Source organism: Zeugodacus cucurbitae, chromosome 5, assembly GCF_028554725.1.
Source record: "Zeugodacus cucurbitae isolate PBARC_wt_2022May chromosome 5, idZeuCucr1.2, whole genome shotgun sequence".
NCBI classification, from domain to species: domain Eukaryota; kingdom Metazoa; phylum Arthropoda; class Insecta; order Diptera; family Tephritidae; genus Zeugodacus; species Zeugodacus cucurbitae.
The window spans coordinates 38,777,279-38,803,529 of record NC_071670.1 but is presented as its reverse complement, the minus strand read 5'-3'; the positions used below and the strand labels follow the sequence as shown (position 1 = coordinate 38,803,529).

At 31.9% G+C, this 26,251-nt stretch overlaps 1 protein-coding gene across 7 annotated transcripts in view; it reads left to right on the top strand.

Moving 5' to 3' along the window:
* Positions 1–26,251, top strand: part of LOC105212007 (cAMP-specific 3',5'-cyclic phosphodiesterase) — a 332,058-nt gene that overhangs the window by 35,710 nt on the left and 270,097 nt on the right. The window contains exons 1-2 of one of the 7 annotated variants that reach the window (XM_054232132.1): positions 8,708–8,746; positions 19,744–20,013. The exons of 5 other annotated variants lie outside the window; for them this stretch is intronic. The gene's annotated coding sequence lies outside the window, so the exon portion shown is untranslated. Of the gene's footprint in view, positions 1–8,707; positions 8,747–19,649; positions 20,014–26,251 lie in introns of those variants that run through there. One more of the 7 variants, XM_054232131.1, reaches the window with a different exon arrangement.

Below are 26,251 nucleotides of genomic sequence, written 5' to 3'. Positions count from 1 at the left end.
CAGAGTGCCCATTATGCTGTGTTGGAGAGGGGGAAGTGGCCGCCATTGTGTGGCATAGGCAATTTAAGGTCAACTTTTGCGAAGCATGCAAAGTTTTTTTGTGATTTCTTTCTTCTTCTTCTCTACTTTCGTATATTCTTCTATTTTAACAATGAAAAACCGTTAGTAGTGGGAATAGCAAATTAAGCTCATTTTGTGCGCTATAAAGTGTATTAATTTGGGGCTGCACTAAATCAAGCAGTTCCATTAAAATGCGTAGCATTTCTTCACGCATTCGCTGCGTTGTTGTTTTTATAGCATATTGATTTTTGTTTATTGGCTTGAATTCATTGGCTTCTTGCATGCATTGCTTTTGATATTGATATTGGATATTGTGGTGCGTCGGGTCGTATGCGTAACTTCACTAAGGCTAAAATTAATTTGGCTTAGTTACTGCTGCGAAGATAGTTTCAAATGGTTTTAATAATGAAATGCACATAAAGTATTTATGTTTTTGGTAGAATAAGAGTAGAAATACATTTCTGGAGTTGTTATGGATTTTTTTATTTTTTTATGGAAAATCTTTATCTTCAAAGAAAAGATAACAATAATGTTTCTTCTTTCCAACTTCCTCAAATATGTTCTAAAATTTTTCGAAATATTTTTTTATTATGATAATTCGGATAACTCAGGTTATTTCATTGCGTTCGCCATGTTTTCTATTTGTTCCCTGCTTATATCACGTATTAATATCAACCTCTCGGAGGCTTTGACAACATAAACAGAATCATATCATTTGTTGAATGTTCAATCAACATGTGATTTCTGTAAGTTACTAAGGTACATTTGAAAGTTCGTTGTTCAGATTTCCAATGGTAATGGGACTTGAGACAACATTATTTTGTAAAGTTCTTATTAAAAAGAAATAAATATTAACCCTAGAGTATCTAGTAGTTACTTCTTATCGAAGAAAAAATGTACTATTGATTATACATTTTTTACATTTTGAAAACTTTTAACTGATATTTTAAAAATTCGCCTTCTCGAAATTCGAAATATTTCCCAAAATGACAGTGTATACTTGGTCTCTTGTGCTTATGCATAGGTAATATTTTTATACTCTGAACAGGAACTTTGTCACGAAGTTTGTAACACCCAGAAGGAAGCGTCGGAGTCCATATAAAGTATACATATAAATGATCAGTATGTTGAACTGAGTCGATTTAGCCATGTCCGTCTGTCTGTCCGTCCGTTCGTCTATCTGTATATATACAAACTGGTCCTTCAGTTTTTAAGATATCATTTTGAAATTTTGCAGATGTGATTTTCTCTTTAAGAAGCTACTCATTTGTCGGAACTGCACATATAGGACCACTATATCATATAGCTGCCATACAAACTGAACGATCGGAATCAAGGGATTCTATGGAAAACTTCCGCATTTTACTACATATCTTCTAGCTTCGGTGCAGCCGAAGTTAAAGTTTTTTTTGTTTTAAATAAATAATTTACTAAGCAACTTAACCAGCGAACATACAATATTTGACCGATTTTTTTAATTACTTCATAGAGCAGGCAATTTAGCTTAAGATAGGTTAGGCTTAGGATGTGGTTTGAGCTCAAGATAAGGTGAGGAAAGTACGTCCAAAGGACTAAAACTTGGTTAACTATCGTATATGATATTAGTTTTAGCTCGGAAAGCTGTCATAAATATTAATTTTAGGTTTTGTCGGGTAAAAAAGGCCTATTTTCAATTTATTTTTTTTTTAAGTAAAAAATTATTCATTTAAGTCAAAATTTTTTTTGTCTTATAGATACATATTTGAAAAATAATTTTTGAAATTTTCAAAAAAAAAATTAAAACTTGCCCATTATGACGTAATTTCCGGTGACCCCTTGGAAAAAGGTGCATCCTCGTTGTCAGCATAACTCTTGACAAGATCATCCAAAATGAAAACAAAAAAAGTGTTTTAGTTAAGACCATAAACTCGTGCTTGAATGAAGAAAAGACAAAAAAAGTAGAAATTGGAATTTTGACATTTTTTTTCAAAAAAAAAAAAGAGTAAATTGTGTCTCGAACACCTGTGCAAAATTCCATCAAGATCGGTTGAGTAGTTTTCGAGAACATTTGACAACTGACTGACTGAAAACAAGGTTCCGAGAAAAACTCATTTAACGTTTTGAGTAACAATAATATCAGACTTGGAGCGCACACTGTAGGAGGCTGTATCTCCGAAACTATTATTCGGATCGACGTGAAAATTTTGGATAATATTCTTGATGTTGTAGAAATTAATAAGACAAAAAATAAAAATAAATTAATTTCTGAACCCACGAAACCCATGTAACCCCTTAAGCAATTCTCCTCCAATTCGATAGTCGAGTTCGAAAGATCGAAAAAATATTCCCATATATATATATTATTTTTTAAAATCATTACCTGTCAATCGTTATTTGCCTTGAGTTCGACAATGGTCCGATAATTTATCTTTTCGAGTATCGCAACAAAGAAAAGAGTAAAATCTGAAGATTCGGATTGGGTTAACACACTTTTTCTTGAAATCAGGCATCTATGGATTTATATTGTATACAATTAAGTCTTTTGTTCACATTAAAACATGTTGCGAAGTCTCGTTGAAAAGTGGCCAAAACTGTTCTCATATTTTTTCGTCAGTTCCTGAGTCAACAACCATACTATTCATATGTATTGAAATCTGTTTGCATAAACATGTTATGTTTCATTGTCGTTTCATCAAAATCCTGGTTATTTTATTATTTATTAACCACGTACTAAATTTTCTATTATAAAATTACATTTAAATCATTTGTGATTTTCCAATTTATGCCTCATCCATAGTACAAGTGGAATTTGCCTCTGGTATAAAAATTTCGCAAAAACGCTTGGCATATTGTCTTACACAAAATATGGAAATATTTTCAAAATACGAAATCAATTTGCGTAAATAAATCGAAATAATTTTGAGCATATTTTTTTACACTTTTCAAAATAGTCGAACGCACGAAATAGCGTCAAAACTTAAATGCTCTAATAAACAAGCTAAAATTGATACCAAACAACCTTCGCCTATATTGAATACCTATGTACATTGAATAATGAAGTAAGCACACGAGTGTAAATATATATATGTATTTTCGTATGTTTGAATGTATATATGTATATAAATATAGCTAAAAATAGTTCCGAACATATGCCTTGCTTCATTTCGACAATTGGTTGCATGTCACTTTGCACAGATGTGCCATGTTAAGCGTAAATGTTGCTAAATATGCAAATATATTTTTATTTCTCTGAGTGTCTACATGCCAATACGTCAAATTAATGCACTTGAAAAATATTTATTCTCGCGAAAAAGCCAAAATTATTCACCTTAATTCGATTATCGCATTGAGCAGTGCTCGCAGTGACATTTGATGGCCAGCAGTTGGCCTGTGTTGTATGAGCAACTAGTAGAATAAAAATCAGAGTGACCGTTTGAAAAAGAGAAAAATTAATTTTTTATAACTTTTTTATAAATAAATAAAAATATTTGAATGCTCAGTAGTCATTCCCTGAGTGCACTCGCAGCGCACAAATGCAATGCCAGCGAGACAACAGCTGAGTCGCGGCACTTCCGCTGCAAGGGGGTGAACCTTTAGTAGAAATTAAATCGTGTTTATGAATTTTTCATATGCTAATTCCCACGACAGACTACAACTGCAGCTTCTTCTTTGTGTTGTAACATTTTTGTTGTTGTTGTTGTTGTTTTTACTGTTATAGTTGTTAGTGCTACTGCTCTTGGCATGCGCTGCGCATTTACGAATTTTTAAGTGCCACTAAAATTGCAACTCGCTCAACAACTTGCTTGTAACACAGCAATAAAAGCACGCACCCACCCATACATAGCCATATAGAGACACAAAAACACACAAACACACACACACACTCGCCTATGCCTGCGAAATTCATGCGTTAAAACTCTTATATAACTTTGAGTGCAACAGCAACAAAGTTTTTTTTATGCCTGCTGGCCGAAAGCGCAGTTTGGTCGTGTGTGTCATGTGGCCATTTTAAGCTTAGCGTAAGCACACATGGACACATACACACACATACTACTTACAAATACACTTGCAGTTATGGCTTCGCACACACCTCTTGAGGCTGAAGTGACCGAAAGTGCTGTTGCTGCTCGCTCGCATAAGTTTTTATTGCAGTAACAGCAACAACTTTGTAGTTTGGACTGTCACACAGACAAACAGACAAACAGACACATATAAAGCTTTATACAGATAAATACACACCCACACACATATATATTTGTATAATAAAAACCCCGCTCACGTGCTTTTGCGTATGTTTGTCCTCGCATTTGTTTGAGTTTGACATAAGCACACCAGCTGAAGCATGCATGATTGCAGCTATTGCGTTTTTGTTGCTTCTCGCTTATATAAATTCATACATACACACACATATGTATCCATCCATTTTGCGCTACCGAACAGGATGACCCAGCAGTTCTGTGTTTATGATGTACTGGCCATCGCTGGCGCGCTCACTAGCAGTGTTTAGCTGTCGAGTTCGTGTCAGTGCATAGCGTATATCCGCTTCCGTTGTACATTACTAGGAATCTCATGTGGCGAAGCATATATTTGTTTGTTGTTTATTTCCTTCGCTCAAACAAACAATAAACTGCTTTGTAATATGCGAGATTGTGTTTATGCAAGATTACATGCAGTTATTGTTGAAATTTTGGGTGGGAAGATTGTTCTATTTTTGCATTAGGAAATATTAAAAATAGACTAAGCGTAAAAATATATATAATAAAAGCAGTAAAGAAGAATTTGCAAATGAAAACTTTAAAATATTAGTTGTAGACCTAATAAGAACTTCAAAAAATATATTTTTTAAGAAAACACATTTTTTTTTAAAATATGCACAATATTTTGTAATATAATATAATATATTCCAATATATTTAAAAAGTATTTCGACGATGAAAAAAATATTAAAAATTTATTTATTTGATTTATATTGTCAAATATCTCCCTTCCGCATTTTGGCTCTTTATTGAAAGCTTCATAAAAAGTGTTACAGCGATCGGATTTAGTTCAAATATGCGCCATTTCGTTCAGTAATCTGTTTACATCTAGACGGCCACTTCATAATACCCCCACTTGTAGAAGTCACACTCCTTATTTGCGAAGAATTCGGACAGCCACTTTTCACAAGCCTCTTGTGAGTACAACTTTGCACCACCAAAGGCGTTCGACGTGGACAGGAACAGGTGGTAATCAATTGGCGCTATGTCCGGGCTATATGGTGGATGCGATAAAACCTCCTATTCGAGCTCCTGTAGCATCTGACGAGTCATCAACGAAGTGTGTGGTTTGGCGTTGTCCTGGTGGCACACTACACCCTTCCTGTTGGCCAATTCTGGACGCTTCTGGTCGATCGCCTGCTTCATGCGGTCCAGTTGTTCGCAGTATATGGTAGAATTAAGCGTCTGACCATATGGGAGCAGTTAATAGTGGATGATTCCCTTCCAATCCCACCAAACACACAGCAAAACCTTCCTGGCCTTCAATGCCGGCTTGGCCACTGTTCGGGACGATTCACCGGCCTTCGACCACGACCGTTTTCGCTTGATATTGCCGTATGTGAACAATTTTTCGTCGCCAGTCACCATCCGCTTCAAAGATGGGTCGAGTTCGTTCTGTTTCAGCAGCATATCGCGTTGATTCGGTCCAGAAGGTTTTTTTTTGCGTCAAATCATGCGGCACCCAAACATCAAGCTTTTTTGTGTATCCAGTCTACTGTAGATGGTTTAAAATGGTTTGGTGACTAATTCTTATCATTGGGCGATGTCACGAGATGCCACATGCCGGTCTAACACGATGTTCTCCATGATTTGATCGGTATTCGTCGTCACAGGTCTTCCGCCGGCTGCCTTATCCGTGGTGTTTTCACCCGCGCTGAATCGTCGAACCATTCCTCCGCAGTTCGAAGTGATAGAGTACCATCCGCCAAAACACTATTAATATCACGGAACGTTTCTCTAGCGGATTTGCCTTCAACGAAGGATAACTTTAAAATATCGTGAATTTTGGCGTTAGTGAACTCCATGTTTACACGTCTATAACTGTTGAACGCAATATCCAAACTAATCATGCATAGCGTCGTTTTGTGGGTTATGTCCAGACATTTCAAAGATGTATAGTATATTGCCAGATACGAGCTCTGTAGTGCTTTATACATAGCCGAAAAATTCAAAAGACAAAAAGGCGGAAGGTAGATATTTGACAACCGAATATTATATTATAAAAATATTTCATAAAGTTATTACCATTCTTTGTAGACCTATACTATTACTATTGTTATGAAAAAAAGAGTGTCCCTTATCAAATATCTGGAATTATCTGACCATTTTTAGATTATTATTCGAACATTATATACATATACTCCAGAGAGAGCAATATATTGTAATGCAAAATCAAATATTTAAAACAGAAAATTCGATTTTTTTATACAACCTAGTCCCTATTCCGTACGATAAACCAATTGGGGCGATGATCCACTATTCGATAACATTATAGTAGAATGATTTGCCCTTTCAAAGTAGTAATCAGTGTCGGCGATTAATTTATCTCTAATCCAATACCTTTTCAACTCTTCTACTGAGGCGACTACTAGCTAGCCAATTCTTTGTAGTGTATTTTATTAGGAAGAATAATATTTTTAGTCAGTTTACTATTTTATAAAATCTTATTTTATTTATATAAATGTCCATAATGTACATTTTGAATTCAAATCATTAACTAAACTTCGATATTAAATGAAAATGAATTTTAAAACAAAATTAAATTGAGTAATATAACTCGAATGTTTATTCAATCAACTGTAAATTTTACTATTAATTTTCAATATTTTCACTTTCACTGAAAAACTAATCTGTTTTCCTCACCACAATCGAGACCAAACGCACAATTAATTATCCGACACTATAAATTTCTTTGCTGCGAAAACTTTTTAACTCATAACCATCACTTTCACCAGCCAGCAGCTTTTTCAGCAAAGTAACCAATTCGCACACACAGCATCCCCAACATCATCCATGCGCTCTCAACATCTTCAATTTCGGTTAAATTGTTGCCGCAGCTTGCAGTTGCGGTTCTTTTGCTGGGCATGCTGCTGCTGCTGGCAAAAACACCAAGAACAGCTACATCAGCAGCGGTGGCAGTGGCAACGGCAGCCGCAATGCCAAATAAAAAGCAAATATGTAAACACACAGACGAAAAAGCGTGCAAACGAAAATGAAAATGAGAATGAAAAGGAAAAGCAGATGAAAGCTTTTTTGGCCATGTGCTTCTGCAGTCACTGGCCCAGTTGCTGCTTCACTTGCGCTGTTGTTATTGTTTTTGTTGCTGCTGTGGCGGTGTTCGGCACATGGCTTTTTGTTCGGACAATTTTGTTGTTGTTCTATTGCTTTGATGTGTTTTTCCTCTTTGATTGCCCTGTTATGTTTGACGAGCGCGAAATTTCAGCGCAGTCAACATGCTCGACGTCGAGCTGTGCCGACAGCTGTGCGGAAGAGCTTTTGCCGCAATCAGCTGTTTCGATGGCGTGGAAAAAAGAGAGACGGATTGTGGGTACTTCTAAGTGTTGGTGTTGTGATTGACTAGATATTATTTTAAGGAGATAATATGCTAATTGATGAAATAAGGATGAGCAAAATCATTTCTGGTTTATCAGAAAATCTGAAAGAAGTTCCATAGTTCTTAAGTTATTATTCCCTGGTTTGAGTTCTCCACCACGACTTTTTAAACTGATGTTTAGGTCAGGTTTAGGTCAAAGTCAAGAATGATCTCAGTGATTTCAAGAACTACTGGATATATGTAGACCAAGGACCATTTTCTTTTCTCTAATTCCACCAATGCGAAATTGCAGAGAATATATGTATTCTTACGATTTCGAATGAAGACGTCATACCAGAATCACTCTCTCTTTCTTTCTATATCCCATTCTCTCTTTGTCTTTCTCTCACCATTATTTTTCTTATCGGTTTTATAAAGGGCCTTCGCTCGTTTGTTGTTCGATAGATATTTAAACTGTTCCAAGTTTGACTAACGGAACCTTGAATTTCATATTATTCGACTAAATTAGGGATTTAACATTTCTTCTGTCGTAGTTTACCGGAATTTTGGCACTTTCTTTTCTGCAGTAGTATTATGTATGGACCTCGGGTCTTTACTCCTCGACGTCTTGGTTTAACTTTGTGTTTAAATACAGCACATAGATGTCACATAGTATGGCCATTTCTGGGGTGGTATCCAGAAGTTCATCGCTCAGAGTTTGTGTAACAAGTTTTCTGGTTTATATATAGGTTAACCAGCTTATGGTAACGCTTAATCAGATTATATTAAAGTTTAGAAGTATCCTCCTCCTATCTCCGATACAATGAAGTGTTTGAAGTAAACATTATAAATCCAATAATACCTCTTCCCTGCAACTTAACTATAATTGCACATTCGTAATGTGTTCCACACTTTCAATCTCCCAGACCAACAAATTATACATACGGACATAGCAGAAAAGCGCCAATGCAGCTCGACCGAGCGTCAACCGACCAAACCTGTTCGCTGTCGAGCGTGTATGTAGAGCAAGCTCCAACAAATTTCTTGGGGATTGCTATCCGCATGGTCTGTCGCTTGTGCTTTTCACTTCAGTTCTATACCAGCTATCGATAACGAAGGTAAACGCCGTGCGCGAGTGTGTGAGTGTTACTTAGTTGCTAAGAAATTCTTTTATGAAAAATAATTGCAAATAAAAAAAAATAATTTTTGAAAAAATAAAGAAAGATAACAAGAGTGAAAAGGCATTTCATGATTTTTGACATACTTGCAATTTGAAGTACATATGTGTTGTTGTGGGCTAACGAAGTGTTGAAACTGGCGAAAATTTTGGAAAACCGCGCAATTTTGACATTCGGGCTATGTGTTGTTGTAGCAGCAACAACACCAATTGCAACACTTCACTGTTTGATTTCTGCTGTGCAACAGCCGTTGGGTTCTTAGCCAGCGCAGCTGCATGCAACACCAATACCAGTGAAGTGAGAAGCCACACACGCACACATACAGAAATGTGTTCATTACCGGGTCAGTGGGTGTTTAAAGTGTGCTTTGTGGATTTTTTCTTGCATTTCGCATACGCGTTGCAATATAACTGTGAATATGTGTGTGTTTGTGCAAGATGTTAACGTAACTTCATGCAAATTGCTGCTTTCAATCAAGTGGCATTTTAAAAAGTGTTCTACGGATTTATTTTGAGTGTTATATAAATTATTTTCAATTTTTAAATAAATTTTAATTTAAAATGAAATAAAATAAAACAAAACAAAACAAAACAAAACAAAATAAAATAAAATAAAATAAAATAAAATAAAATAAAATAAAATAAAATAAAATAAAATAAAATAAAATAAAATAAAATAAAATAAAATAAAATAAAATAAAATAAAATAAAATAAAATAAAATAAAATAAAATAAAATAAAATAAAATAAAATAAAATAAAATAAAATAAAATAAAATAAAATAAAATAAAATAAAATAAAATAAAAAGCAAATTAAAAATTTTCTCAACTCGATTAAAATTAAAAAAATGCTCAAATAAAGTTTATTACATAACTAACCTTGTACAAAACCCCAACATACGTACACCTGTGCACTGGACATGCATAATTAAAACTGCGTAAAGTGCAATAAGTAATGAGAAAACGGTGAAAAGTGCGCAGCAACGAGGCAATAAGAATGCAAGCATTCTTTATACCTGGATATATGGAGTTGTATAGGTGTATGCCTGCAAATTACACTCTTGTGTGTGTGTCTATAAGTGCATTTGCTTTCTGAATTTTAAATTCTCATCTTCTGATTGCAACTTTGAAAGCACTTTAATTTAGTTTATTGTAGCTGAAGCAAGCTGTTCAAATATTAAGTGTGTATTCTAAATAGAAATTCAACTCTAATTTGTATATCAGCAGTATATTAAAAATAATAGAGCAAGTTGGTATTCCAATTAGCTAATTGTTCTCCGTTAATTATAACTTATGGGTTTTCATTAAAAAAAAGTGAGGAATAGTGGCAACTCTTTTATTTAAATTTTTATATTTTTAACTATAATTATTTTGTATTAGTTTCTATTATTTTATAATGGAAAATTTAAACATTTTCTGCAAAACTGAAATCGTTATTTTCTGAGAAAATAAAATAAAATAATTTTTCCAAAATTTTTATGATATGTGGCAACCCTATTCACGCAATTTTTACAACACCATAAGTAACTCTAAACTTATTATAGTCTAACGGGTTGGTAGTACAAAAATAAAAAAAAAATTAATATATCTACATTTCTTTCATAATTGAATGGCAACTCTAGAAAAAAATATTTAAAATTAAAAAATTTTGTATTATAAATATTATATATTTTAATCTATCTCCCTCTAAAGAGTTAATAGTTTACCTTTGTCATATATTTTTACCATCAAATATCTGTGTGGTAATATTGCTATGAACTCTATTGTATTCTAAAGATGGTACGATATCTTAGCAATAACAAAACAACGCTACGCAGCCTCACCTACTTATATACTATAGACATTTTTACAGTATCACAATTCCATATAATATACTCCAACGTCACCTGTCCATTTATGGTCGCCTTTAATGGGTATGTCTCTGCACCTTACAAGCTGTAGTAAATAGTGCACAAAAAGACACGATAATAAAAATAAAATTAATTTCTTGAAATATGCAAATCAATTTGACACAACTAATTACGCGCTTTTAATTGCTTTTTCAAGTCGCATTTTTCACCAAAAGCCGTTAAGCATATTCATCCGCATAGTATTCTCAATAAACGATCATTTCGCTTTGTCGCTTTCTTAACTGCAAAGTTAATTTTATTGCTGTAAATTACGTCGCGTTGAGTCGGTTGCGGGCGGAATCTCGCTTTGAGCGCTAAAATAGTAATTGTTGCGTGGGTGTGCGATATTTTATTGTTTGCATAGCGATTTTATTTTATTTGTTTACCTCGCTGCTATAACCGGCTAATAAAGCATAACAGTTTAAAAATATGCAGTAAGGTGAAACATTATTTTGCCAAATATGGTATATCGAGTTAATTGGTTTTCGCTAAGTTAAGGCAATTCTAGTCTGGTGCGACATTTTAAACATTTTAATGCCGCTCTTAAGCTCTGGTGTTAATATTTACTACAATTTACGCAAGCTGTTTGCTTAGCTTAAAAGCTTTAAATGCGCGGAGAGACGGTGTCAATGTACTAAGCGAGTAAAACATGCGGAAGAATTGTCTAGAGGAACAATAAGCATGTGTTCTATTTTATGAGATTTCAAGCTTCTTATAAATATATATTCAAATGGATTCTGCAATCCGAGTGAAAGTGAAAATTAAAAAAAAATGTGAAAATTGAAAAGTAAAATCGAAATTCAGATCATTAAATATACCAAATATTGGATTGAAAGTGAATTTGCTTGAATTTCACTCGGAAGTGAATTACACAACCTGCCTAATTTTGTTTTTTTTTTTTAATATTTATAATTTTTTTTTTTTCCTTTAAAAGCAGAGGAGTTGAACTTTTTTTACGATTTGTTTTTAATTTTTACATAGTTGGCAACCCTATTAAAATTTATTTCTTGATGAAGTATTAACATATAATACATATAATTATATCAGTATTTTATTATTATTTTTTAATAATTTTTGGCAACCTTATTTCAGAACATCAAGTCATCTTCAATGTAATATTTGATAATCTATTTATTGTGTTTTATTGGAAAATTCTACAAAGTTGTCTTTATTTGTTCTTCAATATTGCAATAAAATGCATTCAAGTACCTAACGGTACTCATAAAAACGCATTTCAAGTACAACACACTTTAAGTAACAGCATTTGTCATTACATTCCTAAATTACTAATTTGATTACAAACAAAACACTACAAGTACCTACTTAGGCTAAGCACATAGTGGAGCGGCAAAAAGAGCGATAAGAAGACAGAGGAGCAATTTTTACTCTTTTTTATGTTTGGAAGTTAAAAAATATTTTTCTACGATATTAGTTACTTATTTTGAAACTAAAATTTATAATATATATTTTCAGAGTTGCCAAATTTTTATAAAAAAATTAATTTTGATTTTCCAAATTAATTATTTATAATAAATTTAAGTAGTTAAAATTATTAGTGGTAAAGGTCTTACATAACCCATCTAATATATTTCTGTTTAATTTTTAAATTTTTTAAATATTTTTTGAAATTATTTCCTTTTTTTTCATCAGTTCTTACATAAAAAATTATGAAGACAGTCAAAAAATATATTTTCCATTTCATCTTTCAGTTTCCATCGTTTTTTTTTAGTTTTCTTTATTCTGCTTTATTGTTTCTGTCCCACTATATGCTCAGCCTAATGTTAGAAACCACGCAATAATAATATTTAGAGTGCTATCATCTCTGCTAATGTGTCGCATTATTTGTATAACCATAAAGGCTGCAAAAATATCAAAATGTAGAAAATACAAAAGAAAATAAAACAAAATTTTGAAGTCGTCTTCGCATTCTCTTATCGCTATCACACTCAGAAACAAGATTTAACGATTTCGCATTATTTGTATAAGTTTGTGTATCATCAAGCTAAAAAGCAAAACAAATAAAATATTAAATAAAATTAAAGCAAAATAATGAAAATCATATATCACTTAGCTTCATAATAAGCACAAACCCACAAATATCAGCTAAACAAGCTTCGAAATCTCTATAATCTATGACACTCACCACTTCTAGCTGGTCAAAGCAAAGTCACAAAGATTTCCATTCATTAATTGTGGCCTTTCTAATTAAACATATGCTTACACTTGATTAAATAAATACATTCAAACTTGATAATGTATTTACGCACTTATCTTTTACCTTTGCCGACTATGTAGGCTTTATCTTCAGCCACCGCTTTTTGATATAGTTCCGATAGTTTTTTTTATCGCCGCTAAACACTTTTTACTACTTATCTCTTTAGCTACCTGACTTACTAAGTTTTATTGCAATATTTATTGTTTGTTTACGTTAGCAGTTGTGCTTTTATCTGCTACAAGTTATTTTGCATTTTAGCTCATTTATTAAATAAAATATAATCAAAATTGTGGACGACAAATAATTGTAATCTTGTAATAGAATTTTTCTCAAATTTACTCCCTCTCAAATTCTCAACAGAGTTATATTAGAAGTTTATTTGTATTCGCCATATTTTTTAATTATTTATCAATATTACATATTCATTTCCGAGAATTCAGAACCTTTTGTATAATTTGTTTTTGAACAAAATTTTTAGAATTTTGACTGATTTGGTAGATATATTTCAGCCTTTGTGCCAATTCCCACAATTTAGACTATATAATTGCTTCAATTAGTTCGGACTGATAAACAGTATCATCGCTAAGATCGATTTTAAACTATAAATATTTACTAATTTTCTTGAGATCGTCTTTTCTACAAATTAAAAATAATAGTATAGTCTTCGTGATAATACACGAAGAAGAACTTAATTTAGTTGAAATATTAGTCATTTGATATAGAGCGACATCTATCGCTACCGTGGTCTTCAATCAATGTACCACAAAACCGATTTTTGATAGTACCAGTTTAAAACTTCACAAAATCACCCTACAAAATCTTAAAATTTTCAATAAAATAATATTAGAGACTTTGATCTCATGGTGAAATAACTCGCCTATCACTGAAATTAATTAATTTAATCGCTTTATAGAGATATAATATTGTAAATCCTGAGTTGTAAAAAGTGTTTCATTGTGTTTCTAAATTATTGTATATGCTTATAGATATTAATAATCATAATGAAGTTTATTCTCTCTTTAAACTCGGTTCTCTCTTTTCCCAAATTTATGTTATACTCTCTTATAGCCTTTTCACACAGCCAAATTAAATGATCGATTAGAATTTTTATTGAGAAACCAGTTTTTGCCCTTCACACTGCCGGCTACTCGATTAACAATCAGCTGTTTTACATCTTTGTTTTTGTTTTTCATGAGAACATGGTAAGTTTCAACAGCTAATTAATATTTTATCAAAAGCCAAAACCATTGTTTCTAGTAGCGATATCTACCGTCATTTCATTTTCAAGTCGATTAAAATTCAATTATAAATGAATGTAGATTTTTATTTTGTATGGTAAATTGATCTTAATCAGCGTTTTAATCGAGCAGAGGCCGTTTAATTGATCAATTATCTGCTGTGTGAAAAGGATGTATATGAGATAACTCATAAAAATGGTATGGTACTCAATAAATGGTATCTAATACTACCTCAATTTAATTAACACTATTGGCTTGTTCGTTTCACCACTCTCTACAGTTTGGAAAATAGAATATAACTAAAAAAGAATGTGTCACTTTTATGCACTCATGGTGGTTCCCTCGTTTTTGAAGTGAACTATGCAGCATATTGAATATTATAAAATTATAGTAATTTATTTTATTATGAAAACTCTGAAGGTCATTTTAATTCGCTTTCTAGATATTATTATATAGTTTCTACAATTTTTATATTTTTAAATTTATTTCTTAAATAATTTCAAAACTAAAAATTTTCCACACAAATTTCATTTAAAATCCTCCCGTTCTTCACACAACAGAAAATAATTAGTAATTCTTCGCAAAACTTCTTTGTGGCTTTTCTACTTAGAGTCTCACGAGTTTTTATGGCTTTGTATTTTTCTGACATTTCAATTAATTTGCAGACATTTGCGCAGCTATTATAGCAACAAATAGTTGACTTGTGAGACACACCGCAATAATAAAGTGTGTGATTTTAATTAAATTACTGTCGCGACTTTTACTAGGCACCGGTTTATTATGTAATGTAGCAAATAAATGCGAAATTGTAAGCAAAATAAAAATGAATTTTAAAATGTAATTACGAAGAAAAAATAAAATATTCAGTAATTTTAATGATACACCAACACACGACAAGACGCTTCAAGCATTAACATAGATACCTGTGTGTGTTGCTAGAAAATGTTCGAATAAAATTCTTGCATATTTTTATTATAATGCAAAGGTTTATTTTTATTTCGAATTTAAATGTCGCAATCATGCTATAAAAAATTGCAATCATCACAGCGACAGACACATTTAATCGCGTCAACAACATGTGTCGTTGCTGGCTAGCTTTTTGCACACTCACTCACTTGCTTACTCACTCACCCACTGTCTCACTCGCTCTATCATTTTTCTACGGTTCATTTGCTTAGTCAGTTCATTTAATTTTTCATCATTTCTCATATGCGTGTCGTCATTTCGAAAATGCTGTACTACAAATTGGCGGTCACATATGTATGTACTTATATATAGAACTGTAGCGGTATGGAAATCGTGTCGCGGCATCGTCATTGCGTTTGCCAAAATATGGATTAGTCGTACGAAGGTGTAGTAGCAATAAAAAATATTTATTTGAAATTTTTAAATTTATTTTGTTGTTATATTTATTGTTTTTTTTTCTAGTAGTATCTTGGCTGTGTTATTATAGCTGTTGCTTTCACTCACATTCTTTAGACATTTCTAGTAAGCATTGGTCAGCATGTGGACCAAATAAATACGAGGGTTTATATGTATTAATATTACCTATATATCCACCGATATACATATAAATTTCTGACTTTCCTTTGAGCTTAATTTATATAGATATTCCTTTTATTTTAAATGTCTGCAGCCACCGACTGTCAAAAGTGGCCTCATTTGTCCGTCAATTTATATTTGTCGAAGGCATATATTAAAAGCAGGTATTTTCTAAATATTTAGAAGAAATCTAATTGAGTTTGAGTCCCCTAGAGTTTCTTGACATTAGTCTTCAAACAACCTTCAGTGAAATTGTACACGCGTAATCATAAACCTTTATACATTAAGGTCGAACATTTTTGGTAAAATATTTTTGGAAACTTTTAGAGCAACCTTCTACGGCCAATACTTACTTCCAGTGCAGTTTTATATATAATTTTTTGAATTCTTTTATTACTTTTTCTGAGATTTCAAACCTTTGTACAAAAGTTGTTATATAAATTCAGACTGCATATATTTTTTTCGAGATATAGACTCCTTTCATAGATCACAAATTATGATAATGTGTGATACTGTAGTTCCTCACGCCATAGCTTTCTTTTGACTTTATGATGTATCGTCATATCTAAGATCATATAGAACATTTATATGTGTATGTAAATAGTTACAGTATGTTGGATTTTCGGAAATATCACCAATGGCTCATAGTCACATATCATTTCATACTTTTTATTGTCGATAATTGAATTGAGGGCTATTTGAGTTATCTTAAATGGAAGATAAACCTTTTAAAAACTATTATATTTATAATATCTTCCTAATACATTAAATAAATCTCTAAATTTCTAAAAAAAAACTGTTCTCTTATGTTTTGTCATATCTTTTATTGTCTTCATATAGAAATCTTAATTGATAATCAGGAATAATTCAGCAAATTTAACCTTCAATTGCTCCAAAATTTGATTTACTTGTGTTGGCTATTGTAAAGACCTATTCAAACTGCGTTTCAATTAGCATTAATTTAATAAATTAGTAAATTGAATGCATACAAATTGACTCAATTAAGGTTTCTGAAATCATATCTCAATATCATTCATTTAGTCAATTAGTAATTTGAATACATTTGAATTGACTAAATTAAGGTATCTAAAATAATATCTCAATATTATTAATTTAGTGAATTAGTAAAGTGAATGCATACAAATTGACTCAATTAAAGTCTCTAAAATACTATCTCAATATCATTAATTTAGTCAATTTGTATGGTTTCAATTTACTAATCAATTAAGGTCTCTGAAATAATATCTCATTACCATTAATTTAGTCAATTAATAAATTGAATACAAACAAATTTACTCAATTAAGGTCTCTGAAAAGACTGAGATGTTATTAAATTGCTCATAAATATGAAAAATTACCATTCTGATTAGAAAATTGTATAAAAAGAAAGATTATGCATCAACATAACAACTTAATTATTCAATTAACACTCTAATAGCCTCAGTGATTGTTTGTGATATATATAATATCAACATATACGGTTGAGTACTATAGCAATCTTTTCGAGAAACTAAAGCGAGTAATTTATAAAATCTTATATACACGAATATACCCTAATTCGTATAGAGTGTCAAGTATTTCCAAAATTTGACGAGCTTAATAAGTAATTATTTATTAAGCAATATTCTGACAGATTTAAATTAAGTTTCGTGTTAATTAAATTTTATCCACGCTTAGTTCTAAAGAGAATATATGCCATAAGTAGTAGCCGATCGGTTATGGAGTAGCCGGCAGTGTAAAAGACAAAAAGTGTTTCTCAATAAAAATTTTGATTGGTCAAATAATTTGGCTGTGTAAAAACGCTATGAGTGAAATTCTATTATTCGCAACCCAGTTTTAAAATTTAACATGTATCTAAATCGACTAAGGGTCTTCAGCAACTTTTTATTTAAACATAATTTCTTTAGTTTTTAAATTCAAAGATCCCAAAAATTTAAAGCTTTTTAAAAGATTTGTACCAAGAATACATTTTTGTCTCACTCGGTCCCCTTTTTAAGGTTGATATACAAAATAATAAAAAAACTGTGTGAGAAAACGATTTTCAATTTCTGTTTTATTTCTTTTTTTTCTATTCTAAAATGTTTTATAATCTTTAAAGATGCTCACAAATTCAACCAAAATCAAAATTAAATCTTTCAAAAATTTCAAAATTAAAAATTCGTTTCCTATTATGCACAAGCAAGTGGCAACTTTCATCTTGATTTTCATTATTTCCTGTGAACAACAAGATTTCGCAAACAATACAAATTCAACGGAAATGACAAACACATACATAGCAAAAGTGAAAGCAAAATGGACAGCTGCGATACGAGTAGCTCGCATACACTCACACCTGTATGTGTACATCCGTTATTATTGTTGTTTTACTCTGCTTTTGCTCCTAAAATTTTTTCCTTCCGCGTGGCTGCTTGTGAGCGCGCTACAATACAGTTACTTTCAGATGCACACACACACACAAAAGAGTGTATTTGTACATACATACATACATATATGACACAAATATGTCCGCATGTCTCGTTGAGCGCAAAATGAACGCCTCATATTTTATTATTCCACAAGACGCTTTGTTGTTATGAACTCAACCGGTAATGATTTTTTTACGCTTGCATAAATTGTAGTCCACACTACCTGCGCTCGAAGGCCCTTTGCTTAATCATTCGTCATAATTTATTTATTGGCCAAGTATGCCAAAGTGAAGAAATATTGTACAAAAAATATGTTAAAATGTGTGAAGCCTGGAATTAATTGAAAGTATTCAAAAAGCGCAGCTTGCTTATGTACATATTTACATACATATGTAATAATTATATACTTTCAACTTTAAATTGTGTTTGCTCACACGTTGTATTTACATATGTGTCTGTATGTGCATTTGTGCGGCGTGTAAAAACCTGGTGACAGCTAAGTAAATAAATAATAAGCAAATATTACAATGAGTTGAGCAAATAATTACGGAAAGTGTTTTATGTGCATTTGCGTGTACGCGTGTGTGTGTGTTGTTGTTATTTATCTTAAATTTCTTTTAGCTCTGAAAGCTGTTACCTTGGCTGTAAAGGTGCCGCTGCATTTCTTGTGCTTTTTCTTAAGTGAATATTAAATTAATGTATGCAAACAGTTAAAGGGTTTGGAAAGTGTTGCAATACAAACAACAACAACAAATTGTAACGGTTTTAATACAAATAAGACGAAAGCAGTTAAAATCTGTACTGTACAGGTTTATTGAAATATTTACAACGAGGTGTTGATGTTAAAGAAAGTGGGTGAGCACAATATAAAAAAAACCGGAAATGAGTGGATAAAGTGTGCATAAACTGTGAGGAAATGTGAAAAAAAATGTTTTAGAGAAATAAAAATAAAAAAACGAAAAAATAAAAAAACAAAATAAAAATAAATAAATTAATTGAAAAAAATAATTTTGAAGTAAAAATTAAAAAAAAAAATTATATATATAAAAATCTATAAAATCAGTGACTAAATGCAAAAATTAAAAAAAAAATAGTAAGTAAATATTTTTAAAAAATTTCAGCTTTCGATTTTGTAAAAAAGTGTTGATGCTTTCCAAAAAGACTATTATTTCAAAAAATTATGGTGTGTAACATTTAAAAAAATAAGCAAATCTAATAAATTTGGCTTAAAATATTTTTGCAAACATAATAAGTGGCTCTAGCAACAACAAATAATAAATAAAAATATAAATTTTTGAAATAAAAATTGAAATAAAAAGCGAAAAAAATTAGTGAAGACCAAAATTATATATGATAAATAAAAAAAAAACTAAGTATTGAAAATTATTTTAAAATATTTAAAAATCATCAGGATCAAAAATAAGTGAAGTGTGTGACTAAAAAATATTAATTAAAATAAAAAAATTTGCGAAGTTAAAAAATTTGAAGATTAATAAAAAATTAAGAAATTAAATAAAATAAAATTATATACAAAAATAAATTTTAAAAATATTAAAAATAAATTACAAAAATTAATAAAAATTAAATTTAAAGAAAATATTTAAAAAAAAATATTAAATATTAATTAATAAAAATTAAATATTTAAATATTAAAATATCTGTGCTCATAGCGCAATTTATTTAGTTCCTAAAGCTACTTTGTGAAGTGAAGTGAAAAGTTCAAATAATTCATGTACATAATATCAATCAGATATACCAAGTGAGTGATAATAAGAAGAATATTACATAACCTACTAAATAATTAGAAAATAAAGTGTGAGAAGCAGAAAAAGCGGAATCGAGACCAAAGATAAAAATTATATGCAAACAGTTCATAAACCACAGCATATGCGCTCTAAAGGATTTCAATGTAAGCAAGCATAAAATAGAGGGTTGTATAGGTAAGCAAAAAAAATTAAAAAAAAGCTCAATTTTATTAAAACATATTTTTAAACGCAACGAGAAGTTTTTGACGCTGCTTCAAAGAAAAAAAATAAATAATACAAATTTTTGAAAAAATAAAAAAAAAATTCTATGTCATATTTTATTAAATTTTTCATAATTTAAGATGTTTTTATTCATAAAATAAAATAAATTCAATATACAAATTTTGAGTAATAAATTTGCATCCTCATTTCACTTCCCTCTCAATTATGGCACGACATTTACGACCGATAGTCAGACAGTGCATTGCAAGCGCTGACAGCCGTAATGTGAGTGCATTAAGGAATAACGTATGCACGCTAACATGCATATTTGCACATACATCTACATAACTATGCATATTAAGTTGGAAAATTGTAGGAATTACCTAAGTAATTTGAGTCACTCATACGCCAGCGCGCACCTCACTTGGCACATTTTCAAATTTTTGGCGCTGGCGAGTGCTGGTGTGCCACTGTGGGTGTGCAAATGCGCGCATTTCACTCTTATTGAACATGGTTGTTAATATTTTATGCGAAAAATTTTAGTTGCATTTATATTTTCTTGTACATACATACAGTTGGATATATTGTATGAAAGCATGAGCAATTAATGCTTTTAATGCAATATTCTGTTATATAAATTTGAATTTTCGTCGAAATGGTTTATGTTTTGTGCACATATGTGATTATAAATATTTGCACATATCGATTATATTTTGTATTTGAAGCGTTTATATTAAATGATTTATTTGCATCACATACAAGTAAAGGGTGATTTTTTAAGAGCTTGATAACTTTTTAAAAAAAAAAAACGCATAAAATTTGCAAAATCTCATCGGTTCTTTATTTGAAACGTTAGATTGGTTCATGACATTTACTTTTTGAAGATAATTTCATTTAAATGTTGACCGCGGCTGCGTCTTAGGTGGTCCATTCGGAAAGTCCAATTTTGGGCAACTTTTTCGAGCATTTCGGCCGGAATAGCCCGAATTTCTTCGGAAATGTTGTCTTCCAAAGCTGGAATAGTTGCTGGCTTATTTCTGTAGACTTTAGACTTGACGTAGCCCCACAAAAAATAGTCTAAAGGCGTTAAATCGCATGATCTTGGTGGCCAACTTACGGGTCCATTTCTTGAGATGAATTGTTCATTGTATAAATTTAGTATCAATGGTATAATTTCTTAGTGAATCAAATTATGATAGCTGCTGCATTATTTGCCTTATTGGAGGACCAACGGAATATGTTACGCGTTCATTGGCGACATCTGAGGGATACAACTGACCCATTTCATTTGCCGGAAGCTCGCTTTGAAGAGCTATTCCGTTTTAAAAAAGATCCCGCAATAGCCTTGTTACAAGAGCTAAGTCCTCATATGAAAAGTGGCGAAAGGCGTGCGTTTGTCCCAAAATCATTAAGAATGAGTGCAGCACTTCATTACTATGCGACAGGATCATATTTGAGAGACGTTGGCCAAGATTTTGTGTGCTCATTAAGCAAGACAGTTGTGTGTCGTGCAGTAAAAGAAGTCACAAACATCATTGAAGGAAAATTAATGTGTAAATACATTAAATTTCCAACATCTTTAGAGGAACAAAACAAAATAAAACAAACGTAAGAAAATCATTATATAGGTACATAAAAAATATTGTGTATGTACATATGTCTTTATATTTTTACAGATTTTTTTCATCTACAGGTTTATTCCATATATATATATACATACATGCATATGTTTATATATAATATACTGAACGAACCTTTTTCCACTGCTCAACGGTTTTACATGCTCCTCCGCATGCATTCAATGCCCAAACAGCATTAGCAGCTTTGCCGCTGTTTGGGCCACCAAATTGTCCGTTATCAACATTTCTATGATTTTTCAATAAATCTAGAAATTTTTGTTTTTGTTGTTTGGTACCTTTTCCACTTCTTACTTTTTTCTGTTAATAATATAAACAATATAAACATAAACAAACTGTTTAGTCCAAACAAATACTCCTCTGCATTGCTCTCCAAAAAGTAATAGATAGGTAATGCAGAGGAGATAAACCGCCCCAACTTCACCTATCACTGATCACCCTTTACACAACAACATAGAGAAAAACAAGGAGTGAACAAGTGCACAACACGAACATAATAAATCACTAAGAATAACATAAACCCAAACGCAAACTCAAACACATACTTCAAGTGAAAGAAGAGAAATTCCCAAAAACACAAAACCCAATCCAACATAAATAAAGAAGAAGGAAAACATTCAACACAGAGGAGTCTAAACATAACACAACTCAGGAAGGAGGAATTCACACAGAACACAAAACATCACAAAGAGAAACCACAGGTCAATATAAATTTTGATACACTAACAATAAATTATAACTAATTACACTTAGAACAATTAACCCATATTGTTAATACACACTTACTCAATATATACGAATTTATAACGTTTAAACACAAACAACTCTTTTCTTCAAACGGATCGGCCTCAACGTCATCTTAACTCGACACAAACCTTCAACATTTTTCCAGCTACCTCGCTCATCTTTATTTTGGCGCAAAATATCACTGCAATTTTTTTAATGATATAATAACGAATATCATAACGAAAGAAATAACGAAAATGCTTTTCACCAGACTTACAGAAACACTACACTTCGTTATACTAGTGAATTCGATATATCGTTCGTTATTATGCATAACGAAAAGTTACAGAAACGCACTACTGGTTGCTCTTCACCCCAAATGCGGCAATTTTGCTTATTTACGTAGGCATTCAACCAGAAATGAGCCTCATCGCTGAACAAAATTTGTCGATAAAAAAGCGGATTTCACATTTCGAACCGAACACTGATTTTGGTAATAAAATTCAATGATTTGCAAGCGTTGCTCGTTAGTAAGTCTATTCATGATGAAATGTCAAAGCATACTGAGCATCTTTCTCTTTGACACCATGTCTGAAATCCCACGTGATCTGTCAAATACTAATGCATGAAAATCCTAACCTCAAAAAAATCACCCGTTATATAATTGAATATCTAAGCATACCTTCAGGAGTGAAAAAAAAATAATATTTGATTTAGCTTGCATCCTGAATATTGGACACTAATTATGAAAAAGTAAAATATAGCATTCTTCATCTCGATTTTTATTATTTTTTTTTTCCGCGTCGATAAGAAAGGGAAATGCAAGTTCATATTAGAAATAGAGAAGTTCACTTAACGAGAGGCATACATTTAGGCGGCTGGAACATTGAAGAGCTTTTCATTAGAATTTGCTGTTGTTGCTACAGAATTTTTTTGTAGTGTCAGTATAGATAAAATTTATTTACAAACAATGCTGATGACATAGTACATCTGACAATTCTTGCTTACATCCTTAGCTCACAAAAGGAGGGATAATACTTCCAATACTAATGCGCTTTAGTATAAGTCCTTATTTGTGATAGCTTTACCATCCATCTTTTCTGTTATAAAGTGAAAGCTCGGGGAAAGCTTATCCATAATATAATTTCTAGTGATCTAAATATCTATTGATTACGGGTAAACTTTCATTACTTTTTTTTCAATATAAGTGGAAAACTTACCATTTATAAGAAATCTATCGATAAATAAATCTAGTGATTTCATATTATTGGTAAGCTTTCACTGAGCTTTCACCTTAAATTGTAAAAGAGCCGATAGATTGTGAAAGCTTACCAGTGCTGATTAATTTTTAAGGGTAAGCTTTCACTAAGTTTTCACTTTATAACATGGAGTAAAAGAGGCAATAATAGGTGAAAGCTCTCTTACTAGCAGAATACTGACTTATGGTTATTTGTTTTTCTTAAAGAAAATTATATTTTTTATTTTTTTTTCCAAATCTAATATATATTTGCCATTAAGCCATTTTCTTAAATTTCAGTTCATTTTATTTCAATTTCATTATCAAATTATATTAATTTTAGCTTAACCTAACCTTGCTGAATACCCAGAAGGTTTCAAAAATTCAATTTTATTTTTAAATACACAAATTTAAAATCAATTTAAAGTCAACTCCCGCCCCTTTGAGAGCTTTAGCCTTTTAGTCAGCTACATTTCCCACACCCAACGGGGGATTATTTCGAGAGGCTTGTTGGCTTGTGTTGATGAATTATTGCCACTTCACTGAGCACAATGATTCGTTTGGCTAAACCGATCGATATTTCACATAATACACCCAGCAACACATGCAGCCATGCATGTGAGCTATAATAGGCTGTGACTGGCAGACGGCTGATTTAAACAGCAACAGCGAGTGGAAAGAACTCTACAGTGGAGTAAAAAACATTTAGAAAATGTGGCAAATGAAGGAATGTTTCCTGGAGGTTTTGAAAATACATATAACTGGTGGACAGAGATATATGTTTGTATGTAATTAGTACTTTTTAAAAGCACCAAAACTTTTCTAACTAGTAGAGGTGAACTTTTTACTCTTTTACTCAAAATTAGTTTATGTGATTTTTCCAGTTTCTAAATGGCGCTAATGTATAAGCCTCTTAAACTGCTTTTGCTTGTTAAATTAACTGCTATTATGCCTCGGTATTTTTCACTACAAAATTTATATCAGAAAAAGCACATTTAATTTGCCCGCCGGCAAGCATCACTCGTTAACACGCAACAAATTGATATTTAAAAGTTTTATTGCTGTATTATTGCCACTCTCCCTGTGTACGAACACCATCACCCACACGCCGCCCGCTTCAGTCAGGCGGAAAGTAAAAGTTCACCTGCAGATGTTGGCGCGTATGGCAAGTTGAAGCAATTAAGTGCGCAACACAAAAGCTCAGCATTGCAAAGGCTCGATGTCTGACATGTTTACTATCATTCGCTTTTGCTTTAGTTGTTGTTGTTGTTGCTTGTGCGTTTAATATCAGGTTCGTGTTGCTAGCAAGCTGTCATTGCCATTGACACGTTGCTTACTGCTGGTTGCACACAAGTCATAGTTGTTTTTGTCTTTTTTGGTTTTGGTTTTTGCAACTCACTTGTGTTGTTGTTGTTGCTGTGCGATTTTGCTGTCCTCTCGTTGCTCAACTTTGCATTCGATAAGTCAGTTGACAAGTAACATTTTCAAAATGTGCTGTGCTGACCTGTTTAAGCTATGTACTACTTGACTGTCTTTCTTGTTGTTGTTGTTAGAATATTGTGCTGCGGGAGGTCATTGAAATCTTTCATGCACTTATTGATGGTAAAGTGGAAGATGCAGTTGGTGATACATGAAATAAAGTAGCAATAAAGTAGCTTGGAATTGTTAATTGGCAACCCTATTGCCAATATGAAACATTTTTTTAAAGTATTGCTCAATCTAGCTGTGTGGTTTGAGTTTTCGAAACCTTAGATTATATCTAAACAAACTTTAGTTTGCTAAACTTCGCTTTTAACAAATATAAACATGAATAAAAAAAATAGTGGTAACTCTAAACGAATCCTTGCTTTATATTTCCCCTAACATATATATATTTTTTTTTTAGTTTACATATGTATGTGGAAACTCTATCAAAACGATTTTTGTCTTTGAACCTTAACCTGTAAAACAAATTTCTAAACCATCAGAGAAGCTTCTCTGCCAACAACCTTTAGACTCGGCCTTCTTTAACGGTCTTGGTTTACACTTACCTGAGCGTCCAAGATCAAAATACTCTCCAACTTCCTTTGTCTTTCGTACAGTCGTCGTTAAGCAATGCCAGATTAAGCCAGCGCGAGGCCTGTAGCAAATATTATCAAGAAGCGCTTGGTTTGCTATAGGTTCTCAAGTTAAGGTTTTTAGTTACTGATCATTAGAGACAAGTAAATGCACAAGGCAATTTCTACGGCTGTAATAACAATAGCCATATCTAGTTTTAGCAGTTCAGTTCGTCGCCTAGGCTGTTCTCCAAATCATCTTCGTAAGCACTGGCCATACCTGAGGCGTTTTCCAAAATCTCATTATCGTAGCTTTGTCCACCATAATCTTTGATACCAATGCCACATTCACTTAAGAAATCGAGTAAATTCTGAGGGAGTTATTGAGCAGTACGACCTTCCATGTCCAAGGACTTAACGATGGTAGAACATAGCGCACTACTGGAGTCAGGTGGTCTCCATGCAATACATCTGGAGTAGAATCCAGAATGAAACTGAGTAGTATTTGTATCTTTAAGTACTAAAGCATATTTTTCAATTTTGTTCTAAAAATGGTCTATCTTTTTTGGGATAGC